The following is a 13,995-nucleotide window of genomic DNA, read 5'->3' on the forward strand; positions in this document are numbered from 1 at the left end:
TAAAAGACTGCAGCGAGAGATACAATCTGTGGCGCTCATTTCAAAGACTGCCGAGTTGCAGCAGACCTGCAGTTCACTGGGAGTTTGTTGGATACTTGTTGCATCACAAAGGTTCAAACAATAAAAAAAACAAAGACGCTCATCACCGCTTCCTGCAGCCCAGAGTGATGTCACAGCATAAAACAATACAAAATAAATGTATTAAAAGTCAAAGATATTGCAAATAACTGTAAAATGGTTCGTTACCACAGCATTTTAATTACGCTGCAAGAATCCTTTAGAACTGTATAAACAGAAATCATCGAAGATGCAATTAATTACTTTTATTTTTACTTTACTTTACTAATCAGATGTTTCTTTGAGTTATTACGTTTCACATCATTAAACCGAACCACAGAGCTGCACGGCCGTCCAATTTTCCGTTGGGTGTGGGCGGCGTATGATGTAAAAAGAAATAGGCCCGTGTAATTATTTTTTACGAGTTTTATGGACAAATATGCCGCCAGTCATTTCTGCTTTAAACACATCACAACTTCAAGCGTGCTTCAAAGAAAGCAGAGAGGGAGAAGAAGGGAGGGAAAACCAAACATAATTAGTCAACAATCAATCACAGCGGGCGGCAACCAGAAAACAAAGGAAGGAAAATTAAACGTTTAAAGACTTTAGTTAAAAAACAACAACAAGATGTTATGGAGCACATGCTAACAACATGAATTCAACCTTGGTTTTTCTGAGGACAACTGAGGTGCAGCCCATAAATCCTGTCTCTCCCTCTCATCTGCAGCCACTTTCATCTTGCCTAACCTTGTTTGCCCACCTACCTAAGCAGACTCTATCGGCTGTAATGTAGAATGACAACATGTGGTTAAGATGAAAGCCTACCCGACTCCATCCCACTTCGATATGCTGATAAATTCTGCTCTGACTGACAGCAACTCCAGGGCTCTTCTCACTCTGCACCCTCTTAGTATGGATCTTCTCTCACTCGACTTCTTCTTCTTCTTCTTCTTAAAGCTTAGAGCATTAAACACGGAGACAAACACGGAGACACGGAAAACCGCAAAACAAACATAAACAGATGGAATAACCATGGGGCTGCATTATTATTTCACAGGGATTTCACAAACAATGAACCGAGAGAGGAGGAAGCGAGATGGCGCAGCTGCCGCACACTGGCCGTCGAGTACCTGCGTCTAATGTTAAGAGGTAGACACGGATGGTATGAGTGACTGAAAGCGGGGGAAAATGAGGAGAAAGTGCCAGGGAGACGCAAGAATACTAATGACCACAATTAATTTTGTGCATCATTAAGCAACAACATCAGACACATTTTAAGTGATACCATAAGGCAGACTGGAAACGAGGCCTTTGTCATCACATTAAGGAAAAATACTTAAATCTGCATACAGATATTTTCTATCTCTGCTCTATTCAGGTAAACACGCCACGGCTAAATATTGAAAATGAGAATGCAGCTATTACTCAGCTATTAGTTTCTTTTGTGCATAAGCGCAATGAGTGTGGCACATGAATAATACGCTCCTAATTTAGGGACGCTCATTGAAAAGCATTGTTATTGTAATGGAAGGTCAGCTTCTAATCCATATGATTTAATTAAATGAAGTGTTCCGAGATTTTTAGCATACCGACGCTGAAGTGAATAGATGTGTTTAAGAACATTTGAAGTACGGTCTGTTTTCAGAGGCAGAGCGACGCTAATCAGAGATACATTGTTGGGGAAGTGGAATAGAATTCATTGTAAATGAAGTATACATAAAGCTGCACCTTTCCTGTCAAATCTCTGTTATGTTATTTAAAAAAAAAACAGAGATATATTTTGAACCAGAAGTTACTTTTTCAACTTTTCAACTATTCCTCAAAATACTGGATGAGTTGGGAGTTCAGCAGGGAATCATTCAAACCAGCGCAACTTTCAAGAGGAGATGGAACGCAACCACTGAGTTCAAGGAGATAATTTGTGTAGAAACTCATCCATTAAGGCCAAGTGGAAGTGCCCTTCAATTTCCCCCCTCACACATCAGTGTGTCACAATGCGCTGCGGATCACGTGATCGCTTCAAGAAAACATAGACCTCGCGACGGAAGCTACTGCCCATTACATCCCTCTCTCTTTCTCTCTCTATATATATATACACACATTCATATATATACAGTCAGGGAGACATATTTGTCAGTTAAGTGCTTCATTTAGCTCTTGACACTTGACACACTCTTTATGCATCTGTCCCATTCATGTCATTCTCATTCAGTTCAGAAGCTGAAATAACAGCTTTTAGGAGCAGTTAACGTAGTGTTTCTCGTGTCAATTGAAACAAAAATCGATGCCAATTTGAAAAATGACACGTATTTGCATTTCTGCTCCGCGGGCAGCTGCATGCTGTGAGTGGAGTCTGACGTCAGGAGAACATCTCAAGGTCTGCCCGAGCTGGAGGAAGCGAGACGAATGCTCGAAAAAACATTTCACTCGTGCGCATGAACACATTTTGGTTGTTTACCAAGAAAGACCTCTTCAACTGCACAAGGGCACATCAGTTTTTTTTTTTTTTTTGTTGGTTTATTTTGCAGAACTGTGCACGGAATATTGTTGTAATTTTTCTCTTTAGCCCAGTCACAAATTGGTTAATTGGTCTTACCAACCAGCGGAAACAGCTGTTAATGAGCATAACAGCAGACTGCCGGTGGTGAGTCACACTCCTGGAGCCAAACAACAAACATTTAATGAGGGAATAACAGAAGAATAATCAAATGTGCTGCAATATTTCACAAAAACTATCTTGAATCTGCATCTGCCTCCATCAAGCGCTGTTTGCCAATGGCCTAACTCAACTGAAAAATGCTGCAAATGTAATTTCTGTAAATAGAACCATTTGGACTGGAGTGGAACACGACTGTAGTAAATACCAGGTCTTTGGTGGCAAACACTCAAACATCCTGAAATACTTGGTGTCAACAGTTTTGGGAAATCCTTGCCAATCAGATATAATCCATTTCACAAAAGCATTTCTGGAAGATCTCATAATCCTCTTATGTGTCACTGCTAAGTAAGGCGTAGTGGCATGAGCATGAGAGGAATAAATCAAATGCTTTTTAATGCCGAGTTTAAGAAGAAAAAAAACTGAGGCGCTCTGGCAAGGACACAGGTTCCTCATCCTCCAAACTTGTGTAGGAAGAGAGAGTTGCAAGGACGGATGATGAAGAGCAGCACAGTTAAGACACCACGGTTGAACCCTGGCTGCATTCATATGACTAATACCCCAATCCCACTCGTAAAAACAACTTCAAACCCAGACTTCAGTGTGTTCCTGACCGGTGGGAATGTGTTTAATCGGCATTCAGTCTCATGTCAAATGGCTGTGCAGTGTCAGCAGGGTGTTAACAGCTTCGTCCGTGATCGAAGAACGCGACAATTTCCTCTTAGATTTGTATCTTTTTTTGGGCAAATGTCCAGTGCAGCACTGCTGTTAATGCAGCCGTGACTGCCTGTACAAAACCCAAGTATATGTAGTTTACTTTTTTATTTATATTTGTAGCAACTTTTACTTTTACCAGATTTCCTCTCAAACAATCTCTGATACTCGTTACCACTAAAAAAAGTCAGAAGAAGAGGAGTTGGTAATGGCCTGAGCTTTTCTAGCAAAAGGGTTTAAGTGTCTTGCTCAAGGACACACATATAGACTAGCCAGAGCCAGAAATTGAACCAGACAACTCACCCTACCACTGAGCTACCATTGCTCAATCCTTACTCCTCACCTTCTAAAACTTAAGTACATTTCATATCAAAAAATGACTTTTGATCCATCAGTACAGTAAATGTCATATACCTTAAGACCTTTACTTAAGTAATATAGATATATAAAAAAAAGGGACTTCAACTTCTACCAAAGTCATTTTCTGGTAACATCTTTTACTCAAGTATCCCTTTAAGGTACATTATACAATAAATCCTGGGTATACCTGCTCATTTGGTATAGATGGCATTTTCACATAAAAAAAACAATACAAAGAGTAAACTGTATTTGTTTGCTTAGTTTCAGAAAAGTCACGGCAGAGATTTCTATTTTATTAGACCAACAATGAGGTCAAACTGAAGCAATAAGCCATTTTTAACGTCACTTTACATTCACCGCTGATTTTTGAGTTTGCGACCGACAAGAACGACACAGGAAGTGAATTTGAATTTGCCATTTCTAAAAAGGTCTCCATTTTTGCCAGCCCTGGAATTTTCTAAATTAAACAAAACCAGAAACGTGTTTGGGTTACATAGTAGGATGTATGTTCCTAAAGTACTGCAGTATATTTCAAGAAAAAAAAAGAAAACAGGTGACTAGGAAACACAGCAGAGAGCCCTTTTATTGTTATGTCATAGCCCAGTGGAAAACCAAATATACTCCTTCCTCTTTCTTTGTGTTCTTCAGACAAGAAAAGAGTGTGACCTTTCGCTCTGTGCTGTTTTTGCCCTGTTTTTCTTCGCCTAGTTCCGTCATATCTGATACCACAGATCGAGAAGGACATTGCAGATGCCGTCCACACTCGGGAAGACAGTATTTGTCAGTTTTTACAGCCGAAGATGGTGATGAGGCTAATTTAAAAGCAGCAATAAGACAAGCGCAGCAGAGGAAGCTCTGAAGTGCAGCCAAGGAAACTGTGAAAAGTAGCTGACGAAGTGAAAGTTCAACTTCTGCTCTCCCCCGTTTAAAAGTAACGGGCGCAGTGTCACTGGTCATGCAGATTACTGCTTGTCTGCCAGCTCTAATTAAGTCTATTGTTTTGTATGTGCTAAGCACTCCATGAATTTATGTTTAATATACTGTCGGCGCGCTCCATTGTGCACTGTCAGAGAAGCAAATGTTCTAATATTAGTGCAGTGCAATCTGGATTTAAAGGAAGACCGACGAGTGTCTGAAAAGGATCATTTTGGATTTAACATAGAAAATCCCAGAGAAAATATTACAGAGCTGGGTTTGTGTCATTCAAGAAGCAAACATCGGCATGAGCCATTATATTGTAATCATTAAAAGTACAAAACTAGGAGATTGTGAAACTCACAAAGAAGCCACAAATCTGTATACAAGCTGCATTTATAAGAAGAAACTTTTATTTATTTATTTATTTATTTATTTATTCATTCATTCATTCATTCATTAAATCACTACGTCAAGGAGAAAATACTACACTACCCACAATCCTCAGGTGTAATTGCTGGGTAGCTCACTGGTGAAATGGAAATGTTTACAGTAACCGCAAAAGAAAAAATGACCTGGACCACGTACATTAACCACAGGACAGCCTTTCTTACACGCCGTAAACACTATGTATATTTATATAAATACAAGACTCAAACTATCATTTACTAGACAACAAGATTAAAGTTGGAAGTTTATGGACGATGTAGTTTCTTCTCTTTTTCCATTTTACAACCTAAATAAAGGTTAAATAAATGAAGAAAATACAATGTTTTTTGGTCACAAATCATCTTGAGGCTAATGGGCCCACTTCCATGTTTTAAAAGCCTTTATACAGATTGTCCGAAATGTCACTGGAGGAGAATTTACTTGAGTCATTCTAAAAGTGGGTGGTCTCCGCCCTACTCGATCACACTGTGGACGTTTAGCAATCATAAGGTCGTTCTTTAATGTTTGTACAGGAGAGCACTGTGGCAGCGGCCCATCTCCAATCACCAGACGCCATTTATATCGGTAAACATTAAGCAGACATATAGATCACACTTATAATACTATAGTGGTTATTGGATGTGGATGATGTTCTGCAGCTGGAACTTTACCAGAATTTCCATTTACCGTTTTTCAGCTGCAATAAGGGGGAACATTTAGAAAATGGAAGTAGTGTGTTGACACACAGACCGTAAAGGTAGCATTAAAGTGGGTAAGATCTGTAGTGGACAAAGTAGAGGACAGTCAGAATCGCTGCATCTTATTACGGCCTCTTCTTCCTCTTTCTCATTTATAGGCGACTGCATGATTTTAATTAATCTGGTTCTTTTCTTTCCTTGATTCATCTTCAGTCTTTTCTCTGCATTTCATTTAAATAGTTTTCTCCTCCAGCCCAGCCGAGGATGACTCCCATTTAGAGTGAGCGGGAGATGATGAGTGTGCCTCGCCTAAGTGGCTGCAATCAATTGTGATTAGTGGCTGCCGCTACTTTTTGAGAGGAGCACATCAAAGTTTTATTATTGGGTGTCAGAGTGGGTAAGATGAGGTGGGGCGGGGGTAATTACACTCTCACAACCATCCTCCTCCCCACTCTAGGTGAAGTCCAGGCTTCCGAATCAATGCCTAGACACAAACTAAATCCAGAATAAGGAGTATTTAGACCCATGAGGACTTTTTTTTCTCCTTTCTGACTAAACTGATTAGACTCAGAAAAAGTACCTGTTGACACATTCCATTAAGGATTATTTATATTTTGCACTGATATGCATGCGCAGCATGGTAACATACTCATTATTCCAACTGTGGTAATAAAATCTGCCTTTATGGGAGCACAACTTTTGTTTTTTTTTAATGAGCACAGTGTTGATTATACAGAATGTCCATTACTACATTGTCATATATCTCATTTGCTCTCATTTGTTTGCCTTTATTGTATTCTTTAATAAATGATGACCTTTAAAGTTAATCTTACCCCATTAAAAAACGCTTATTATCCTGACCTACCAAGCATTTGCTCGCATTCTCAAAGACGACGTATAGAAACAAAAGACAAACTTTGTTATTTTCAAAATGTAATCCATAATTGACTATATTTATGCATTCATTTGACTGAACAAACTCTGCAGCTAATCTTGCATTTAGCCTTTTGTTACTTCATTGTTTTTGGTTGAGGAAACAATTAAAAACAAACAAACAATAAAAGGTCAGACAATGTCTTAAAACTAAATTTGACTTGTGTTCATTATGGCCAGAAGCACCACCCATATCTGATAAATATGGGCATTGTGCTCTAAATTGGAAACTGCATCACTAAATATTAGCCGTAGCATCACAGCAATTAATGAAAAAAATAAAGAAAAAAGACCTGGTGTAAAGTTGACGAAAAGCTTTTCGGATACAATGACAGGTGCACAGTATGAAAAGGTGCCTGAAAAACAAAGCATCGATAGTTGAACACGTCTTGCCAACTTTGTCACTCTGTTTCCATCTGGAACTTAATGTTTCTGTTGTGGATGTAACTAAACTTTACCTTTTCAACTAAAAAAAACCAAAGCCAAAGCCAAAACCAGGCATTAAGAGTAAACTGGTTTTTATACGGTTACATACATCAACCATCCAGTGATCAATATGTAGGTAATAAGTCTAAATAAAGCAGCATATGTTGGTTCTCATGGGTATCATGTGGGCTGTGTCCTTAAATTAGAAGGTAAATGAAAGTAATATATTTCGTGGAAACATATGGCAACGTGAGCTACAATACCAGCTGGGTGTTCACTACCTCTGCACACTTTTCTTATATTCAGCAGGTCGTTTAGCCACAAAAAAACATTAGCATCTGTTCGTAATCTGGTTTCTAACAAGAGTGGAAGAAGAAAAAAAAAAATGCATCAGGTATGTCTTTTTACTGCTGTGGCTTAGTGTGAGGTGAAAATGGCAACACAACACGTGCTACTTATCTGGTGGAACATCTGTGGTGGACATGAACGTACCCTTTATTTAAGGCAGTGTGGAGAACCACTTGTCATTAAAGCTGCATCAGTGAGCGCTAAGAACAAGATGGTAAAGATCAGTAATTTGCATCTTATTTGTCTTCACGCCCTAAATGAATTTGTCGGAGACGCGTACACCGCTAAAGAATTAAACAAAAGTGCTGCCTAAATGAACTACAGGGAAAAATTTCAAGTGTTTTCAGGGTGGAGCTTTGGTAAATAGTTGATAAGATGTATTGGAGGTGCAGCCTGCTTTTGCTAGCTTTTCCATACTTACAGACCCAGCTTTAAATGAGCTCACATCATTAAGGATGTATGACGGTTGTGGCTCTGGAAGAACAGACACTTAGTAATACTTAGAACACTACCTAGTTCTAGTGTATCTGTGTGCTCCAATGTTTTTAGAGCTTGAGCCATACTGGAATTTAAGGCCTTGTTTCGACTGCAGCCCAAATAAGATTCCGATCTTCCTGACCAACTCATCCGATCTGCTTGTGTCCATATTGACAAAGTCTAGCACTCTAAACAAAAGAAACAAAATGCACGACAGAAATCTCTGCCTGTTTTCGTTCCCAAATGGTTATGTGGAGCTGAGGCGCAAACTTTCTTCTGATTGCAAGGACGTGACATAAACTGAGGAGACTGCTGAGTTGTGACATCTTCCGTGCTGCCATCACCGTTGGAATGGCAGTGGAGCGAACCAGTGATTTACATTTGACACGCCTCCAATTCACTTTTTAACTCTCCAGATCTACGTCATTGTTGTCGTTGTCATTCGTGTCACGTCGCGAGTGACGCAGACGACGTTTTGGATTGAAACGGATCAGTAAAAATTTGATCCGAGTCACATTCGAAACCACCTCGATATGTGGTTTGACTCAGTGTTGGAAAAAAACTGGATCTCGTAAGTTCAGACAGAAAAATCATGCTAAATACAAACTGGATATGGTCAAAAGTCTGATCTGGAACTAGTACCAGGAACACAGGACTCTACAAGCAACTATGTCCGCTTCCACCACACCAACTAGGAACTAAATGGAAGTACCAGGTCGTACTTTGAAAACGTTCAGGAACCTTCAGGGAGGAGCTTGCAGTGCAGAACAAACCTGGTTGTGCTACGGCTTTTAATGTCAGCCGATCAATCTCTTCAACAGCTCGTAAAATCCCCTGGCATTAAAAAACCCAGCAGCTCAGCTGTTTTTAATTTGCTTTGTTACTAGAGCTTGTCTCTTTACAACAGCATGGCATAAATCTCCGTGTTTATAGTTGCTGTAGTTTTTGTTGTGTGTTGTTATAAACAGTTTCAGTTTCCTGTTAGTGACCACAACTGTGGTGGCCTGATGTTTAATTTTAAGTTTCACCGTGATCTGATCAGTTTTAGTATTAAATAACCATGTTCGATGAGCACCAGCCCTAGAGGCTTGTTTAAAAAAAAATCAGATTCATATCGATCTCTTGAAAGCTCTGATAACGATTTTTCTAAAAACCTCAGATCGAACATTCCCTGAATCCCCTGCACAAATCTCACAGTCACATGAGATTATCATGGTCAAGTCTAGCCTGACTGGCATAGACTCAGCTAACAGCTAAGCTACGAGCTGAGTCAGCAGATTTGTGCCCGTGAAAATCTCTCAAATCTGAAATGAAATTAAATCCAGACCTTGTGAATCGGAATAAAATTAATTCAGAAAACCAGTAGCGATACCTCGACATAGTCATTAATTTATGTTTGGAGACGAGAATATTTCGTGTTTTGAAGGATTTTCTATTGCACACACAACAGCTATAAAGTGATGCCGCCGCCATGTATGTTTACATTCTGAAATCACGTTAATACACGCGCGATTCTGTGAGATCCCTGCAATCTTATCCCTGAAATTGTTTGATTAAACGCCATCTGTATGGTCCTGAGTCTTGACTGGATGAACTAATCATTGAAATATTGTGTCTGCGGTCGCCCACATTTTTAAAATCACGTCAGATTTGAAAATCCTCAAGTGTGGGGCGGGCCTGAGAACGAGGACGATTGTGAGGAAATCTCTGGAGTGAGGCCATAGTTGATGCATCTGAATGTTACGTGGGTTGGAGTGTGGCATTGAAAGACTCCTACAGCACTTGAGTGTATGGAGCTTAGCTCTTTTAATATTAGTAGGTTATAGAAGAGTGTAGGTATCATATATGGCTAAATGACTAAAATGTTGATTTTAATACCTGCTGTTATTTGTTTTATCTTCCCTGGAAAGATGGGGAGGAGGGAGGGGAATGCTAACAGTAGGAGGTGAGACAAATTTCATCAAAAGTTGACCAAATGACTACATTGGTGACAGCAGCTTTAATGAAATTGATTAAAAAAAAAATTGAATTAAATTAGATCTTGTTTGACTTGAAATGCAACAAAACTAATAATCAGTTTTCTCTCTGCTTGTAACTGCAGTCATGTTCAAAGCTCACAAACATAATCCACCTCTGGAATCAGACTGAGATAGCAGTTATGATATTCTGGTGGGGGTGTGGGAGGGTGATGTTTGGAAGCTGCCTGGTGGAGGCCATGTCATAATGAAGCAGTGCAGCTGCGACGGAGATGCCTGGGAGGGATCACAGGAGATCAAAGAGCGCTCCGTCAAAGAAGAACACCTTGCCCTTGACAGCCTTGGCTTGTGGGAGTCAGCTCACTGCAGCTCGGCACATCGGCAGATAAATACTTAGATAAATACCACACCCGCACACACACTCCTGCCCTTGACTAGTATGTAGACGTGTTTGCAAGGTGGTGAACATGACCGAGGAGAAGGCGGTGAGTGTGAACAAGTGCCTGACACTCGCCTCGCTGGATGCTCGAGAGTTTCTGAGGGTCAGAACACACAATCCGGGCTACTGCATCAGGAGTGCATGGTACAGTATGTTGGGTATGCTTGCTATGTTTTTCCTTTATTTTCACTCAAGTTAAAAGGTCAAGACATGAAATGTGTATTGTATCTGCAAAGCAAACAACATTTCCAGGTGTGTAAGAGAAAAGTTTAAAATGAAAATAAACTTTTAGATTTGTTTCCAGTTCAAGAAACTTAGAAATACATACTACACTCACTTCATGTTAGCATTTACAGCAATATCACTAGAACAGTGAGGTATGTACAGCTTATACGTACATTTAAATTCTAATGCACTATATCGTTGAATCAACGATTTAAATGTATTTATTTTTAATGCATGAATAATAAATACGTTCATTAGAAATATGGTGGAAATTTTTTTTCCATTTGACTCAAACCTGCAGATTATTTGGGGACCATTGCTATATTTAGGCTTGGGCAAGCAAACTCAATTGTTATTATGTATTTTTTTAAGTAATTTCAGATAAAATTTTCAACATTCAGCTTGGAGTGATGTTGGATTTGAAAATGTCATTTAATTTGGAACAAAAACAGACAAACAAGCTTTTCTCTCTCTGCCTCCCCATTAGATGCCGGGGAATGCATCTGTGTTAAGCAGCAGTGTGTGGGAGCAGGGTTGGATACACAATCTCAAAGACACACACGCAGACACACACACACAAGGTTACCGTGGGTCAGACAAAGAGAGCAGTGAGAGGAGGAGAAGCTTAAACAGCAAGCAGAAGCTTAAATTACTCCCCATCAGTCGCAGAGCTTCTCATTTCATGTTTCAGGTGAATCACAATGAAGTCGTGTTCAGTAACGTTTGTTGTCTGACATGTTAATAGCCAGCCAAGGCAACAAGCACTGCTGGAGTCTGATAGATTGATTGCAGCATTTCTAAGTGATTAAACACACATACACACAAACAACACATACAAGACTAGCAGCCCACAGAAATTTAAGTATAAAAGTAAAACACTTCCTTTCTCTAAAACCTCAGATTTCCAACTGTCACATCCAGCTTTATTGTTAATCCACAGGAAGCGTCAAACATGACTCAGGATCACGAACCTGCGTAGTTCAAAAAAGTATGATTATTTCCTGTGATTATTAGCCTCGCCAACTACACTTAAGGGGAAATGACTAAGAAGAAAATGCATATTATGACCACAGCTTTAGTTCACTGGAACAATTTCCTCTCGAATCCCAGAAGTGTGACAATCTACCTCCTTATATCTTTCTCTGAAAACTGTTGTTTGGTGCCTGGTGTTACAGGGGTAATTAGGTTTTTATTTACTGACTTGTAATCGAAAGCTGAAATATTCAGTTCAAGCTGTGGTGTGTAACTTTGCTGTTGTTGCAGTGGTGTCTTCTGAAGGTGGTTTAACTTTGCAGAAGCTGTATTTACATGGACGTAAGTTAGCGTAATAAAAATATGTCATGTAAACATACCAATCCTAAAACTCTGATTCGATAAAAGCCCATTCGGAAACCAAAGTACTTCCGAACAAGAGGGCTGGTATATTGCATTTCTTTCCACATCTGGAGTCAAATAACATAATATGAGATGAGTGCATAGTATAGCTGTCTGTCACAGGACTCTGGTTTTAAAGCACACCTCCTAACCAGCTGAGCTAATGTAACATGTGACCAAGGGTGATTTATTTGGCCATAAATAATACATTATAAAACCAAAGCTGCGGGCTGTACAACATCTCACCGAGGGCCGTGATTGGCCCATGGGCCGTAGTTTGGAGGCCCTGATGTAAACGGTGGAATTGTAAATTCCAATTGCAATATCTTATCAGAATGAAGAAAGTTTGCACGTTTAAACATACCTATCGTGCTACTTGTCCATACTGCAACCAGGAAACTTAATTGGAGCTGCGTGGTGAAGGAAACAGCAGCGGCTGTGATTGGCACATAAATGTAGTCAAACAGGTGTTAAGGGGAAGTTCTGCGGAAGTAGAATCCACTTCTGAACCTTTGCAGCCATCACACAGGGGGTGCTATGTGCAGCTGCAATTTAGAGACATTTGTCTTTGTTTAAAAGTTACAAACTACAGCTTTAAATACTTAAAAAGGTGGATGGAAGAAGACCGTGTGTCCCAAAAGTGAATCAACAGCTCTGAACTTAACAGAAAAATATGAGAGGAATCGGTTTCTACCACATTGCTCATGCAAATAACTTGTATATGAATAAACATATGTTTTGAGAGGCAGAGTTGGGGAACCGTACAACCTGCTTGCCACGAGTGGAGAGAGACGCTAAAACAACAAAGCCATAAACATATGGGTTTTTCAAAACAACATCTGCCCAGTTTGAAATCTATATGCTATTATTTATACGGTTACAGAGGTCGACAGTATGTTATACTGAGGTCAACATTCTGCTCACAAGCACTTTAAAAAAAAGAAAAATAACATGAAGAATCCCAGACCAGGTAGAGTCAGGACGGAGTATGTCCAGCATGATAAATGAGCAGGATAAGAGCAAACACAACGGATCATTAAAACAACACCATGTTTCTTCTGCTAAGCAACATCCGCCTCATTGATTATTAAACAGGTTTGGGCTTTGAATCTACGTGATTACGCAGTTTTCATGTGTAGGAAACAGACCACGGATTGCAAATGGTGAATTCTTTTACTTTGCTGAATTGATACTGTGGATATTTTTCCAGCAAGCCTGACTCACTGACTCTGTGACAAACATGCCAAACTCCCGCTGGATTCCTTCATATTTTAACAAATGTTCAAAACAAAAATCAACAAATGAGATATACACCGGTTTTAATGATGTCTCATCCTTTTTTTTTTTTTTTAACTGATATATGTATTTAAACCACAGAGGGGAAAAGAGACAACCTTTTCCATATTCCAAGTCAGTAAACACAGTGTTGATGCTGTTATTCTGAGCTTTAATTGCTACATCAGGTTACTTAAAAATGTTTTCTGTGATTTGATTTAAACAGCTTCTTGGACATGCGAGTAATGTTATCAGATAGTATTCAATGCTGCCTCCGCGCACATGCTCCCGATAAACTAAACATTTTATGATGTTTGCCTTAATCTATCAAATGTCTGTCTAATTTGTACCACAGCCTGCAAAATGAACCAGTGAAACTGGAGATAGATAAATAAATGCATCACCGAGACTGATTTCCATGTCATCTGATCACATCAAACTGCTTCGGACGATAATTAAACACATTAGATATCAATCACACGAGACATGGCGGGTGCTGAGAACAGCCCACACGCTCTCTGCGCAGACAGAGATTTAACACCCTCTCTCGGAATTATACAATACATTAAACCTGTTATTGCTGCATAATATTTCGTTTTAATATTCATTTATTATTTATTTATTTTTCATTTAATGATTTTAACTCTACTTTGAAAAAAAACAAAAAAAACAGCTGCAGTATGTATCTGTATC

At 39.4% G+C, this 13,995-nt stretch overlaps 1 protein-coding gene across 1 annotated transcript in view; it reads right to left on the bottom strand.

Annotated features, from left to right (window-relative positions):
• Positions 1-13,995, bottom strand: part of cadm1a (cell adhesion molecule 1a) — a 375,151-nt gene that overhangs the window by 80,553 nt on the left and 280,603 nt on the right.

Source organism: Solea senegalensis, linkage group LG13, assembly GCF_019176455.1.
Source record: "Solea senegalensis isolate Sse05_10M linkage group LG13, IFAPA_SoseM_1, whole genome shotgun sequence".
Classification (NCBI taxonomy): domain Eukaryota; kingdom Metazoa; phylum Chordata; class Actinopteri; order Pleuronectiformes; family Soleidae; genus Solea; species Solea senegalensis.